The sequence below is a fragment of the Eptesicus fuscus genome, chromosome 2 (assembly GCF_027574615.1).
Source record: "Eptesicus fuscus isolate TK198812 chromosome 2, DD_ASM_mEF_20220401, whole genome shotgun sequence".
Lineage (NCBI taxonomy): Eukaryota > Metazoa > Chordata > Mammalia > Chiroptera > Vespertilionidae > Eptesicus > Eptesicus fuscus.
Genome location: NC_072474.1, coordinates 94,510,259 through 94,523,393, shown reverse-complemented (window position 1 = coordinate 94,523,393; position 13,135 = coordinate 94,510,259). Strand labels below are relative to the sequence as shown.

At 51.7% G+C, this 13,135-nt stretch overlaps 1 protein-coding gene across 2 annotated transcripts in view; it reads left to right on the top strand.

Moving 5' to 3' along the window:
- Nucleotides 1-13,135, top strand: part of TBC1D1 (TBC1 domain family member 1) — a 220,581-nt gene that overhangs the window by 162,398 nt on the left and 45,048 nt on the right. The gene's annotated exons all lie outside the window — the stretch shown is intronic.

The following is a 13,135-nucleotide window of genomic DNA, read 5'->3' as shown; positions in this document are numbered from 1 at the left end:
TCAAAAGTTTGAGGTCTTCCCTCGAGGGGTTTCCTTGTTCCTGGCCCTCCCACCACTGTGTCCTCCGCTGCAGACAGCTGTGCTCCAGGGCCCCTCGCCACCCGCTCACCCGCTCACCACCCTGGACAGTGTCACAGAGACTTCACTGTCTCATGCTCGTCGAGAGCCCAAATTTCTCTGGTTCCAGCAGAAACAAAATGTCAGTATATTATTTTTCTAGTTTCAGAGAATAGTTTGGGAATCTATTTTTTAGAACAGTTATGTTAAGAAATAGAATACCCTGTGGAATCTTTTTCTCTATGTCCGGCAGCTTGTGAGACACCACATCCCATCTTCTCTGATTGCTCTTCTCCTACAACTGAAAACATGTTTTGAAATTGTAATCAATAGGTTAATCTAAATCAATAGGTTCTATTTCTAAATTCAGATAGTGTGTTAAAGCTTAAGCTCCATGGTCGAAGTCATTTTAAGGTTCCTGAAAGTAAACTGTTTCATGGCTTCTGAAGAGGTAACATCAATGATATGAAAAAGGGGAAGCTATGGTGTCCGTTTGTAATGGTAAAACGATGTGGGTCGTCGCCCCCTGGTGCCCTCAGTGGAGGGCCTCTGCCTTTTGCCTTCTCTGGGCACCGTGTTAATGTGAACTGTGGCCGCTCCCTGCCAGGTCCCGCTACCGTCCTCTCACTACTCATTCGCTCCGGAATGGTACAGCTCTGTCTCCGGAGTCTGGCCTGTATGTCTGTGTTGGTTTGTGTCTGAGACAAAAAGGCTCTTCTGTTTGCTTAAATACTTCTATTGAATTTTCCTAATATGAGGCCCTGAGTCTGTGGAGCTCACTAAATTCTCCTTGATGTTGTTGATAACTTAGATTATTTGCCTGTTTTCATGTTAGAAAGAAAAGGGTTTCTTAATCCCACACCTCACTGCACAGATGAGAAGACTGAGACCCACGTGAGCCGTTACCTGCACTGTGCATGGTGTTCAGGGTCAGCTCCCGGCGATGGCGGACGCAGGGCACCTGATTAGGAGCCCTGGGGGAGGGGAGGGGTGGCCGGGGGCTGAGGGGTGCCCCTGCTGCTGCCCACCCCAGGACTCTGTAACATGGGGCTGGCAGTAACAGTCTCCTTCCACGGGGGGCAGTATTGCACAACGAATGCCAGCATGGGCCTAAGTAAGGCAAAGTGCGTGCCCTGGGAAGCCCTCACACACCAGGGAGGGACACGTGTCCAGATGGCAGGGAGACGGCTTGGGGATGTTTTGATTTCGTTTTTGAATTGGTGTGACCTCTGGGAGGATATCCTGGAATCTCAGATCTTTATTTACATCAAGACTCTTTCCTCGCACACCTTTTCCGAGTTGCCAGCATTTTAAAAACGGGCCCTGTTGCCTCCTTCCCGCCTGCGGCCCTTTGTTTTCCTGGAATGTTAGGAGGGGAAATGAAGTGAGCCGGTGCTAGTCATAGCCCCCATTGGAAGGACTGTTCCTGCAAACGGCTCCTGGACACTTGAGGGAAAAGGGTTATACGTAATTTCAGAAAGGCATGATTGACTCGAGAGTCAGTGTAGAGCATTGTGGTTAAGAGTACAGATTTTTAATTATGGTAAAAAACACACAACATAAAATTTACCATCTTAACCATTTAAAAAATATTTTTATTCATTTCAGAGAGGAAGGGAGAGAGAGAAACATCAATAATGGGAGAGAATCATTGATCATTTGCCTCCCGCATGCCCCCAACTGGGAATTGAGCCCACCCGCAGCCCGGGCATGTGTCCTGACCCAGAATCGAACTGTGACCCCCTGCTTCATAGGTCAGCGCTCAACCACTGAGCCACACCAGCCAGGCCATTGTAACCATTTTTAAGTGACTAGTTCAGTACAGTTAAGTATATTCACATCATGGTACAGTTGGTCTACAGAACTTTTTAATCTTGCAAAATTGAAATTCTGTCCCCATTAAACAGTAACAATGCATTCTCTCTTCCCCCTCACCCTGGCACCCACCATTGTACTTTGTTTCTGTGAATTTGGCTACTTTAGGTTCCTCATATAAGTCAAATCACACAGTATTGGTCTTTTTGTGACTGGCTTATTTCACTTGTATCATGTCCTCAGAGTTCATCGTTGTTGTAGCATGTGATGGGATTTCTCTCCTTTCCTAGGTGAATAATATTCCACTGTAAGTATAAACTACATTTTGTTTACCCATTCATCTGTCAATAAATAGTTAGGCTGCTTCCGCCTCCTGGCTGTTGTGAGTAATGATGCAATGAACATGGGTGTGCTGATATCTGTCTGAGATCCTTTTTTCAGTTCTTTGGGATATGTACCTTTTGGAAGTGGAATTGATGGATAATATGGTGATTCTAGTTTTAATTTTTTGAGGAACATCCGTACTGTTTTCCATTCTCATTCCCACCAACGGCTCCCAAGAGTTTGTTTCTCCACATCCTCACTGACAGGTGTTGCTTTCTGTGTGTGTGTGTGTGTGTGTGTGTGTGTGTGTGTGTGTGTGTGTGTGTTTATAGTGGCCTCCTAACAAGTGTATCTCGTTGTACTTTTGATTTGCATTTCCCTAATGATTGGTGATGTCCGGCATCTTTCACATGCTTCTTGGCCATTTGGATATCATCTTTGGAGAAACGTCTGTTCCAGTCCTTTGCCCAAATTTTAACTGTGTTATTTGTGTTTTTTATTGAGTCAAAAAGTATGGATTCTTAAGTCAGACTGGTCCGGGGTTCAGTCCTGCTCCTCCATTTAGGAGCTGTTTGACCAGGGACAGCTGCCGCAGGACCCTCAGCTGTCGCACGGCGTAGCCATCACACCCACCTCGTAGAGTCAGGGGTGTTGGGGCAAGAGTGAGGCAGCATCCACGGAATGGGAGCGAGTGCTTCGTGGAAGAGACAGGCAGCCTCTTCCTAAGGGCTGGAAGGAAATAAAAACCCAGCTCAGTTCCCTCCACAACTGGCAGCCATTCTTTAATTCCACCTCCCCCACCTTGCCTTTTAGCATCACTGGGCTCTTTGGACAAGCGAAAGGAGGTTCTTGGACAACCCGAGACTCTGTGGCATATGGGAGACTCTCGTGTTGCCAAAAAGAGCCTTTTGGGCCTCCTGGCAGCGTGCGGTGGCTCACACAGTGGCCTCAGCTTTTGGCACAGCACACGTCATGCCTGAAGTCACAGCCTAAGAGCACGTGGGTCCTGGGCCGCCTGATGCTCCTGCCCCACCCAGGGGCACCCCTGCGGCCGCCCGGCCTCCTGGCTGAGCAGCCTGCGCTCTGCATTCAGGGCTGGAAACTGGGCCAGGCGAGCCCCCTGACGCAGACACCGGGGACGGTCGGTCTCTTTTCAGGCTCCTGATGGACAGAGACAAAAGACCAAGCATCATTGTAAAGAAATTAGTCATAGATGTTTCACTCTTTAAAAGCATCCCAGCGAAAGGTCAGACAAGGTGCCGCTTTCCAGACGTCAGAGACGCTGGTGAGCGCAGGGAGGCGAGACCTGGTGGCCAGCGCACGCTCAGGCTCCGAGGGGCCCCCTCCCCGCGCGGACCTTCCTGGGAATTGGGGGGCGCCACTCTTAGCCCAGCGTGCAGGACTCGCTTTTCTCTGTTGCGCCACCTCCTTGGAGGGGCAGATATGTACGTCTTTACCAAATCACTTTGTTTCTCTACCAAAGCAGCCAGTTTCCCCGCTCTTTCCTTTTCGGGTGCAACCCTCACTCTCGCCGCCCCGCGTGGGAGCTCGGTGTGCCGGCCACGCCATCCCCAGTCGTGGTCGGTGGAGGTCCGGGGAAGCATCACTTTACACACCAGGTGAAGTGTGTGAAATCTGTAATCTGCCGAGGCCTTCCGTGAATGTCAGCGTACTGACTGGGAGGGAAGGAAGCCACTCACTGATCACAGAGTCTATTTCCATTTTCTGATCGAAAACATCACAGCCCCAAACGTAACCCAGCTAGCACGCAGGTTGCCCCGGCGCCGGGCGGTGGCGGACGGGCCGGAGACGAATGCTCCTTTCCCGGCTGGTTTCCTCCAGGATGAGGGTGTGGGAGGGCAGCGGTGGGGCTGGGGTTTTCCAGGTGGAGGTCCCACTTCCACACATGCCTGGTAAACACTGTGTGGGCCTGGGGGAGGAACGGGGTTCACTATTTTAAACCTCATGTGTCATAGTGCGGACTTCCCCATCCCCGCTCCCCAGCGATGCAGGAAAGTCCTTCCTAACTGTTAAGGCCAGGGCTTCCTTTGGTGGACGTGGGCCTGAGATCGTCTCAGATAAGCATTGTGTAATGGGATGGGTGGGGTGAGCTTTAGTCACAGAGGCAGGAGCAGCTGGAGCAGAGGGGCGGAGGGAGGGCAGCAAAGTTTGTCAGGGGCCCCGGCCTTCAGCAGCTCGTCCCTTGTCGGCCACTGAGCCCGAGTTCTCACCCCAGGACGCTTGTGCCAGCAGAACCCCCACCGACCTCTGCCCCCCGCCTTTGCGGGTCACCTGCGCGCCTCCGGGACCTCTCCTCCCTCTCTTCCTCCGCTTTTTGTCCTTGGCCACTCACTCCTTTCTTACGTTCCCCAGATTCCCTCTCTCTGAGCCCCTGGAGGACATCTGCTTCCCATTTCTACACCCCTCCCCGCCCCCCGCTTCCAGCAGTTCCCACCAAAGGCCTCCCCAGCTCTCCCCTGGAATCACAGGCCTGTGATGTGGCCCCCTCCTTTTTGTTTATTCCTAGCTGAGTAGCTTCAGGTGCTCCTCTCTGGACATGAGCCCTAAATGTGCCTGCCCCACCTATCCCCGTTCTGTGGGACCAGGGTGGTGACCCAGTGCCCACTGGTCTTGCTCCTACTTGGGTGCTTCAGACTCTGCACCCCATTATGATGTTGTAAAGGGTGATTATGGGCCGAGGAGACGACACAATGCGAACCCAGAGTAGGGGGTGGAAGGTCCATTGATGAGTGTTCAGTGAAAATCCAAGAGAAGGCCCGAGGGAAATAGATGAAAATATCCAGAGCACTTACCTTAGGGAGGTAAGGGGACAGATAACTTTTTCTCCTTTTCCCCCACATTTTTTAGTGTTTCCTGTTTTTCTACAATTAGTTAAAATAATCACTTTCTTTTGAGGGAGGAAAAAGCCAGTCGGCATATCTTAAAAACACTCTCCTGGGCCAAAGGCAAAAAATAGGTCTTCATTTCTTAAAAATGGTCAGAATGTGCTGTGGTTTAGTCATTCCCCCACTCCCTGGAGACTGGACACCGCGGAGGAGGCTCCGACTCCCCGCTGAGCCGCCTCCTCCCGCAGTGCCTCGCCCCTGCCTCCCTCCTCCTGGCGCCTCGGTTCACCTCGCAGCCCTCCAAGGCCGCAGCAGCTGCTCTCTGTCCCTCACCGCGGTTCTTTCTCTAACTTGGTCATTGCCGTCACCATCAGGGTACTAATAGTGAAAGGTACTTCTAGTGAAAGTCCAAAATCTGCATACGAGACACCCCCCCAGCGTGTGACAGGAAGAGGGGGGTGTATGTTTGCTACTGAACACACACAGACCTCCTCGCGTGCACAGCTGTACGCAAAGCGCTGTGCGAGGGGCTGGGCGGACGCGGACTCCGTGCTGGGTAAAGGAGCCGAGGGGACAAGAACACACGGGGGAGAAGACAGGATGGGAGATGCCGGGCCTGGCAGAGGCCAAGTTCTGCCTTGGAGAGCTGTGGCCGCAGACGGGGGCGGGGAGCCTCTCAGGTCCCCTGGAGGGTTTTCATTGTTGCCTTCTATCAGTGCAAATGCTGTTCTGTGGCATGAACCTCAAGGATTTGGGGTTACAACTTTATGAAGATAAAACGATCCTTTTCCACCCGGAGCTTCATACGTATCATTTAAGTACAAATTAAACACACTGTGACTACCCATCTGTGTTCTGAATGTCTGCTGGGAACTAGTTCTTGACTCGTGGATCTTTCACAAACCTTAATTGCTTTCTTGCCTTGTATGTATTTTCCCAGATTTTATATTGAAAGCCTGCGTTTGCCTCATGTCTGGAGGCTGCTGAGTTGTCCTTTTTTTTTTCTCTTCCATCATCTTATGGGGGTGCGAGCGATTACATTTGGAAGTTGGGCTTATAGGTGAGGCACTGGCGTTGCCTCTGCGGATACCTGGGGACCTGGCGGCGCATGCGTGTGGCGTGTCTGCCGGCTGGTGGGCTGCAACGGGTGGGGTTGGCGGTGCCATTCTGAATGTGCTTCCTGCTGCGGAGTAAGGTGGTGTCCTGTTTGACCAGGAAGCAGGCTGGGAGAGGAAGTGGGGTCACTGGCAGACCAGATGACAGTCCACTTCTCAGTCCTACCCCAGGACCTAGGATGTCAAAGATGCCACCTGGCAGCACAGGTGGGCTGCCACCTTAATGACACGGGTGCTGTGAGTTCAGAAGGAAGGGTGGCTCTGAGCTGAGTGCCTTGGTGCTTTGCTCCAGCACGTCTCTCTCTCTCTGGCCTCCTGGTCTCCCCTCCCCCCCCCTGGAAAAAAATCTGAAGTTTGCCAGTCCCTCAAGACTCAAAACGCCATCCTATTCCTTTCGGCCATAATACAACCTTGTTACCTGTGCTTTCAGAACTTTTGTTTTTGCTCTGCTGCAGACTGACTTGTTTAAGGAGAGTTTGCAGAGGCCCCATAAAACGTTAAATCAGACCCGCTGCGGTAAGATGGAGCCGGGGGCTGGTTTAGAGCCACATCTGCTCCTGCTGTGGATGGAGTGTTGTCCCCACCAAACCCACACCTTGAAGCCCTGAAGCCCGACGTGTTGGTACTTGGAGGTGGGGCCTCCGGGAGGTAATTAGGGTTGGGTGAAATCCTGGGTGGAGCCCCCAGGATGGGCCAGTGCATTAGAGTAAGAAGAGGAGACCAGAGCTCGCTCTCTCCCACCGCCGCCGTGGGAGGGTACAGCCAGAGGAGGCAAGGGGAAGAGGGCCTTTCCCAGGCACCTGCCCGCAGGCACCCTGCTTTCGGACTTCCGGCCTCCAGCCCCGTGAGAACAAAACGCTTACTGTTTAAGCCGCTGGTCTGTGACATGTGCTTCCAGCAGTCGAGCTGACTAACACAGCTCCATCCCCCACCGTGCCCGGCCCCCCAGCATGGGCTTTGCCAACGGAGCCCCTTGGGGTGTAGTTCGGAAGCTCTCGTTTCATGGCACAGCCACTCTGCTCTTCCCAGGTCTGGGACCCTCAGGACCCTGCGCTGTGCTCGGGAGAGTTGAGGGCGAGGACACTGACTTCCTCTCCGGGCTTCTTCACCTGCCTCGGGGGTGGGGGGGGGAGGTGAGCCCGAGCACCGCCCTCCCGGGCTCCAGGCGGGCTGCACCGCTGGGCGGAGGTCCCACGGAGGAGGTGCGGGGAGAGGAGGTGCAGGGAGAGGAGGTGCTGGGAGCCGCCCTGTAATGAACGCCCTGCTCTTCTGCAGAGGGTTAAACAGCACGAGTTAAGAAGTCTTGACCTAGCTTGCAGGAGTATGTTTTTCTGTTTGTGTCGGGTGGCTTATCAGTCTATGTTTCCGACTCTTTGTGTTCATTTTGGGAAGTTCTCTGGAAGGAAACTTATCATCAGTAGAATACTGGGGGAGGTGATGTGGGTCCAGAGGGAGGGACCACTTTCTGAAAGCCTTTCTTAAGAAAATGGTGTTGATTTTAGTTCAAGGAGTTGTCTTTGACAAAGATAAAAACGAGGCGTGGCTGGTATTTTAAAGACAAAGATGTACATTTTAAAATTTTATTTAATGGTGAGGTCATCCATGATGGGTGCAGTCATTACTTTATTAATTTGAAATAGTTTGTTCAGAAGGCAGGTTCCCTAGTGTCATGTAATATGGAACCACCAATTAAGACAAACCTGTCACCTAAAATAAAGTGGCTGAAAAGAATGCCCAAGGCCGGGGCTTCTGAAACCTTAGCTTGCCCTGGAATTCCGGTTGCTGGGTCCGCCCGAGTTTGTGGTGCGGAAGGTCTAAGGTGGGGCCGGGAATCTGTGGTTCTGACAGGCGGCCAGGTGATGCAGAGCGCGCTGGACCGAGACCACACTCCGAGGACTGCTCCCGGAGCCTGAACTCGCGGCCCGGGCTCTGCTCATGGCGACCCGGGTGCTGCTGTGGGAGGGTGTCAGGGAGACAGCTTGTCCTCTGCACCCTCGGTGAGGTCCAAGCAGGGTGGGCTCGCTGTCGTCATGGAGAGTCAACAGTGTAAATGACGACTGTTGGATGGCCTGACACCTTTTAAAAAATCCATGCGGATGAGATCAGAGGGCTGCGTGTGAGTAGGTCCCCACACGGTTAAGGCTCCCTGGCTCTCAGAATCAGGACTTAACGGCTAGTCATCCTGCCTCCTCATCTCTGGAGCTCTGTCAGGGCGGCGGCCTCGCTGGGCACAGGAGGCCCTTCATGGTCAGACCTGACTCATTTCTCACCATCTGTGCCCCTCCCCGCTCTCCCCACTCCACCTCCTCCCCGCGCCCGCCCCCCCCGCCCCCCCCCCGTCCCCTGCCCAGCACTCAGGCTTTCCCAGGGTCCTAGGAACTACTTGGACTTTCTGAGTCCATCAGGATGTTCTGTTTTCATTCCTGCACTTCACAAGGAGGGACCTTCTCTCTCTCTGGCAGTGTACGTCCTGGGCACCCTTCGGGACTTGGCGCTTGGCCATTCCCTCCCCCACTGCCCCTCCCCCACCCCAAGAGAGGGTCAGGTTGGGCTTAGCACTTCCAGAGGTAGGTCCTCCATGTGGCCCTCTGTACTCCTCCTCCCCCTGCGGGCTGCTCTGCCATTTCTCACACTGACCTGTCACGGTGGCCTACTCAGCTGTCTCCTTGGGGGCAAAGTTGGTTTCATTTCATCCCTGTTCTTGGGATGAATTAAGTGAATGATGGATCAGAGGGGTGCTTAACACCCTATATTGTGTTTTTTATCAAGCTTTATATATGTGTGTCTATATATATGTATGTATATGTATATATATCAGATATTTATATAGAGATATATGTAAAGTTGTAAGTTCTGCATAATGTAAGACTAAAACTGTTGACAAGAGTGAGCCCCAGTCACTTGTGCCTGGAATCACAGGAGGGCCTGGCTTTTGCTTTCTGCTTCTGTGCATGTGTTTCCTTGTCCTCTCTGTCTAGACCGAGCCTCTTCCTTCTCCCCCTTCTACTTTGTGTTTTCCAAGACGCTCCAGGCCGCCGTGATCTCCTGCTTCTCTGGGCGCCTCTTGTGTATATTATCTGTGCTCAGGGGAGTGATTGTCAGCCCTGGATGCCATTCTCAGAACCATGGAGCTCGCTGAGGTTGCCTGGGGCTGGGGGAGCATAAAGGAGACGCTGCAGGACCTGGCCGGGCAAGGAGGCTGGAGGGGCCTTCCCCGAGGGCGTGACCTTGGGGCTGAGCTTTGAAGGAGGAGGAAGGGAGTCAGCCAGACAAAGAAAGGCCAAAAGGGCATTGCAGCCATTGTGAGAGCGGCCAGCCCTCTCCGGTGCCTCCACGCCCCTGTGACCACAGGTCCTGGACACTCTAAGGCGGTGACCAGGGGCCTCCTATTGTTGGAGGGAACCCCTGGGACAGCATGTTATTTTCTTCATAGAGTAAGTGTCTGTCTCCCCCAGTTTTCTTTTTTATCCCAGCCCTAGTCTGCTTGTTAGATGTCTACCCAACGGAAAAATTTGGCAGGGTTAGAATAAATTAATGGTGGTAATGGAAACTCAGCCCTGTCTTAGGTGCGCTCAAGGATTTTTCATTTAACCCCTGCAACCAGGCTGTGGGCGGTGGGTGATGTTACTGATGAGGAAACCGAAGCGCAGAGAGGCCAAGCGCTTGCTTATTTCCTGGTTAGTAGGCGGCAGTGCTGGTGCGATTAGGTGCCTCCTCCTTTCCCTCTGCGTTCCTTCCCATCACCCCAGGCCCTGGCAGGAGCCAGCCTGGCGTCTGAGTTCCAGTCGTGGCTCCACCAACTAGTAGCTCTGGTCTCAGGCCTGACCATTGAGGGATCAGAACAGTCCTCGCTCCTCTGGCAGCTGTGAGCACGAAATCCGTGGGTGCTTGTATAGCATGCTGCCTGGCGCGTCGTAAGTGTCAGAAAATGGGACTTTGTTCCTCTTTGAGTCTCAGGGGTTTCATCTGGGAAGGGAGGTGGGGTGGAGCTCAGCCACCTTCCAGTGCCCCTTTCAGCCCTAAGTTTCTGTGTTCCCTCAAGTGCTGACATTCCCCCGCAGTCCAGAAGGCGGGAGGTGAGCAAGGGCTGCTGGAGGGGAGTCCCGGACACACCCGCACACACGTCCTGCTGGCACTGAGCCAGGGCCCCTGTGTGCGGTGCTTCCCCTCCCTGCCCCGCAAGGTTTCCCATAAAGCTGCCGTTTGAAATTCAGTGTTACATGAGTGGTGTGACCAGAGCGAGCACACTACGCAAAGATCAGCGTTTTATACTCCAACTGAGGCTGGATATTTGTTCCTCTTTATAGTTTTGTTGTTTTAAAACAAGAAACAAGAGCTCTGACCTTCAGCCTTCTCAGAAAGTTCAATATCATTCCCCTTGCAGATGCAAACACAACTGCCATTTATTGCGAAGGCTAATTTTACCCAGTGCATTGAATAAACATGCATTTGTCTACAGCAGTTTCTTGGTTCTCTTCATGCGTATGTGGGTGCCACTCTCAGAGCCACCATCTCCCCTCCACTGGGGACAACAAAGCTCTGGGGGCCTGGCCTGTGCTCTCACAGCCCCGTTCTGGCCGGCTGACCAGAGCTCCCAGGAGCACCTGCTGCCCCCCCTTTTCCAGTCCCGTTCCCTTCCCTGCACTCCCCACCACCTTGCTGCCTTTCCATTGCCCCTTGGAGCTGTCATCACAGCCCCTGGCCCGGCTGCGTCCGGCCTCCCTGACTCCAAGTCGTCTTCATGGGGCCTGGGAAACTCGCCCGAATGACTGGTTGGGGAGGGTGCAGGGGTAACCATCTGCAGGGCTCTTGCTTCTGTTTCCAGTTTCTGCGTATCCTGGCCGCTTCTGTTTTTTAAAATGTGTGTGCTTGCCTCCTCATCACAGAACCTCACCTCCCATTCAGCCCATCTCGGGCAGGGTTAGGCTCGCTCTTCTGCAATCGAGGCTCGGCCACTCTCGCCTGCTGTTTCCACATGCACACCATCTGGTCTTCTGGTCATTTGCCAAAATGGGTTCTAGAGTGGTTCATTGGGAGTCACCTGTACACCTTGCTTATGCCGCTCCATGGCCCCACAATGGCCCCGTCATTTCCCCCGTCTGAAACATAGCGTGTCGTCTGGACAGTTGCTCTGCTGTTCAGCTGTTCGGTTGATTTGCATATTACACTTTTATTATTATAGATGTATTGGGGTAACATTGGTTAATAATAGCATATAAATTTCAGGTATACAGGATTATAATTTGACATCTGTGTACTTACCAGCGAAGTCTTGTTTCCTTACGTTCCCATGTATTTGACCCCCTTTACCCACTTCACCCCCACGCCTTTCCACTCTAGCGACCACTATACTGTTGCCTGTGTCTATGATTTTGTTTGTGGTGTTTGTTCATTTGTTGCTTTCTGTTTTATAGCCCACATATGAGTAAAATCATATGATTTTGGTCCTTTTCCAGCTGACTTATTTCACTTAAATAATACTCTCAAGATCATCCATCATCCACGTTGTCATAAATGGCAGTATCTCACCTTTTTTCTGGCTGAGTAGTATTCCGTTGTATATATGTATGGCATCTTTATCCAGTTATCCATCAGTAGTCAGGTAGGCTGTTTCTATATCTTAGCTATTATAAACAATGCTACAATAAACATCACCCTGTTGAAATTTTAAGGGACTGTGTCATATTCATATTTGCACTTCTAGAAGCAGGTGTCAAAAACTTTAAAATATTTCTTTTTTACCAAATGAATATTATTTTTTTAAAATTCTGTTTTCCAATAGCTGGACCGTCATACAGTACAATAAAACTGTAGAAAAACAATGAAGTTCTTTGATTTTTTTCCATAAACCATTTAAAGAAGTCCTGGTAGGGTTGAGCCATGACTTCAGAGCAGTCTTGGGTTAATGGATCCCTTTGTTGGTGACTCTTCCATGTGCACCTGCTGACGCCCAGGCACGGGATACGGCGGAGAACAGAAGTCTCTGCTCCCTGGGTCTCGGTTCTGCTGGAGCAGAGGCGCAGTTAGTTATTCGTGCTTCGTAAACAGTGTGACGGCATCCAGAGGGGACTGCCTGTTCCTTTCTTAAATCGAACGTTCGTGTTACTTTGTTTTTTTAAGAAATTTCTTTCAGCTGTGGGTCACAGCAGCTGCTGCAGATGTTAGTCCCGTCGCTGTTAACTTTTCTCCAGAGATTCAACGCTCGTTTCCAAAACTCCATTCACGTTGTTAAAATGGAGATTTTAGAATAACTGGAATTTTAAACATTTTCTCTTCTTTTGGCATGGGAGATCAGAATTTTCAAGAGGGACCCGGAGAGAGTTATAAAATGCTCTATTGTGAGGCAGCAGAAAAAGCCAGAGTACTGGAGAGTAAGGGTCTGTCTCTTCATTGTCTTCCAGGGCACTCAGTGTGTGATTTACTCTCATGTCTGTGAGAGCAACTTAATGTCATGTCCATAACTGCGGGTAAAAACTCGGTGTTGTGCTAGCCGGTTTGGCTCAGTGGGTAGAGCATCGGCCTGGGGACTGAAGGGTCATGGGTTCGATTCCGGTCAAGGGCACATGCCTAGGTTGCGGACTTGATCCCCAGTAGGGGGCATGCAGGAGGCAGCCGATCAGTGGTTCTTTCTCATCAATGATGTTTCTCTCTCCTTCTCCCTCTCCCTCTCCATTCATCTCTGAAACCAATAAAAAATATTAAAAACAAACAAATAAACAAAACAAAACAACAACAACAAAAAAACTCAGCATTGCTGTCTCATGAAAACATAGGGAAGGAGCCCATATGCATGTTCCGTTCTCTCCTGCCGGTCACAGCACTGATTGCGTTCATACCGACGAGGCAAGGTCACGCTCCTCCCCACGCGTTCGTGTTCAGGGCGAGAGAGGATGCAGCACAGAGTCGTTGGAGAACGACTTGACGTACCAGCACGGGTCATTCTTATGACTCTGAGGACAATGTCCCAGCAGGGATTTC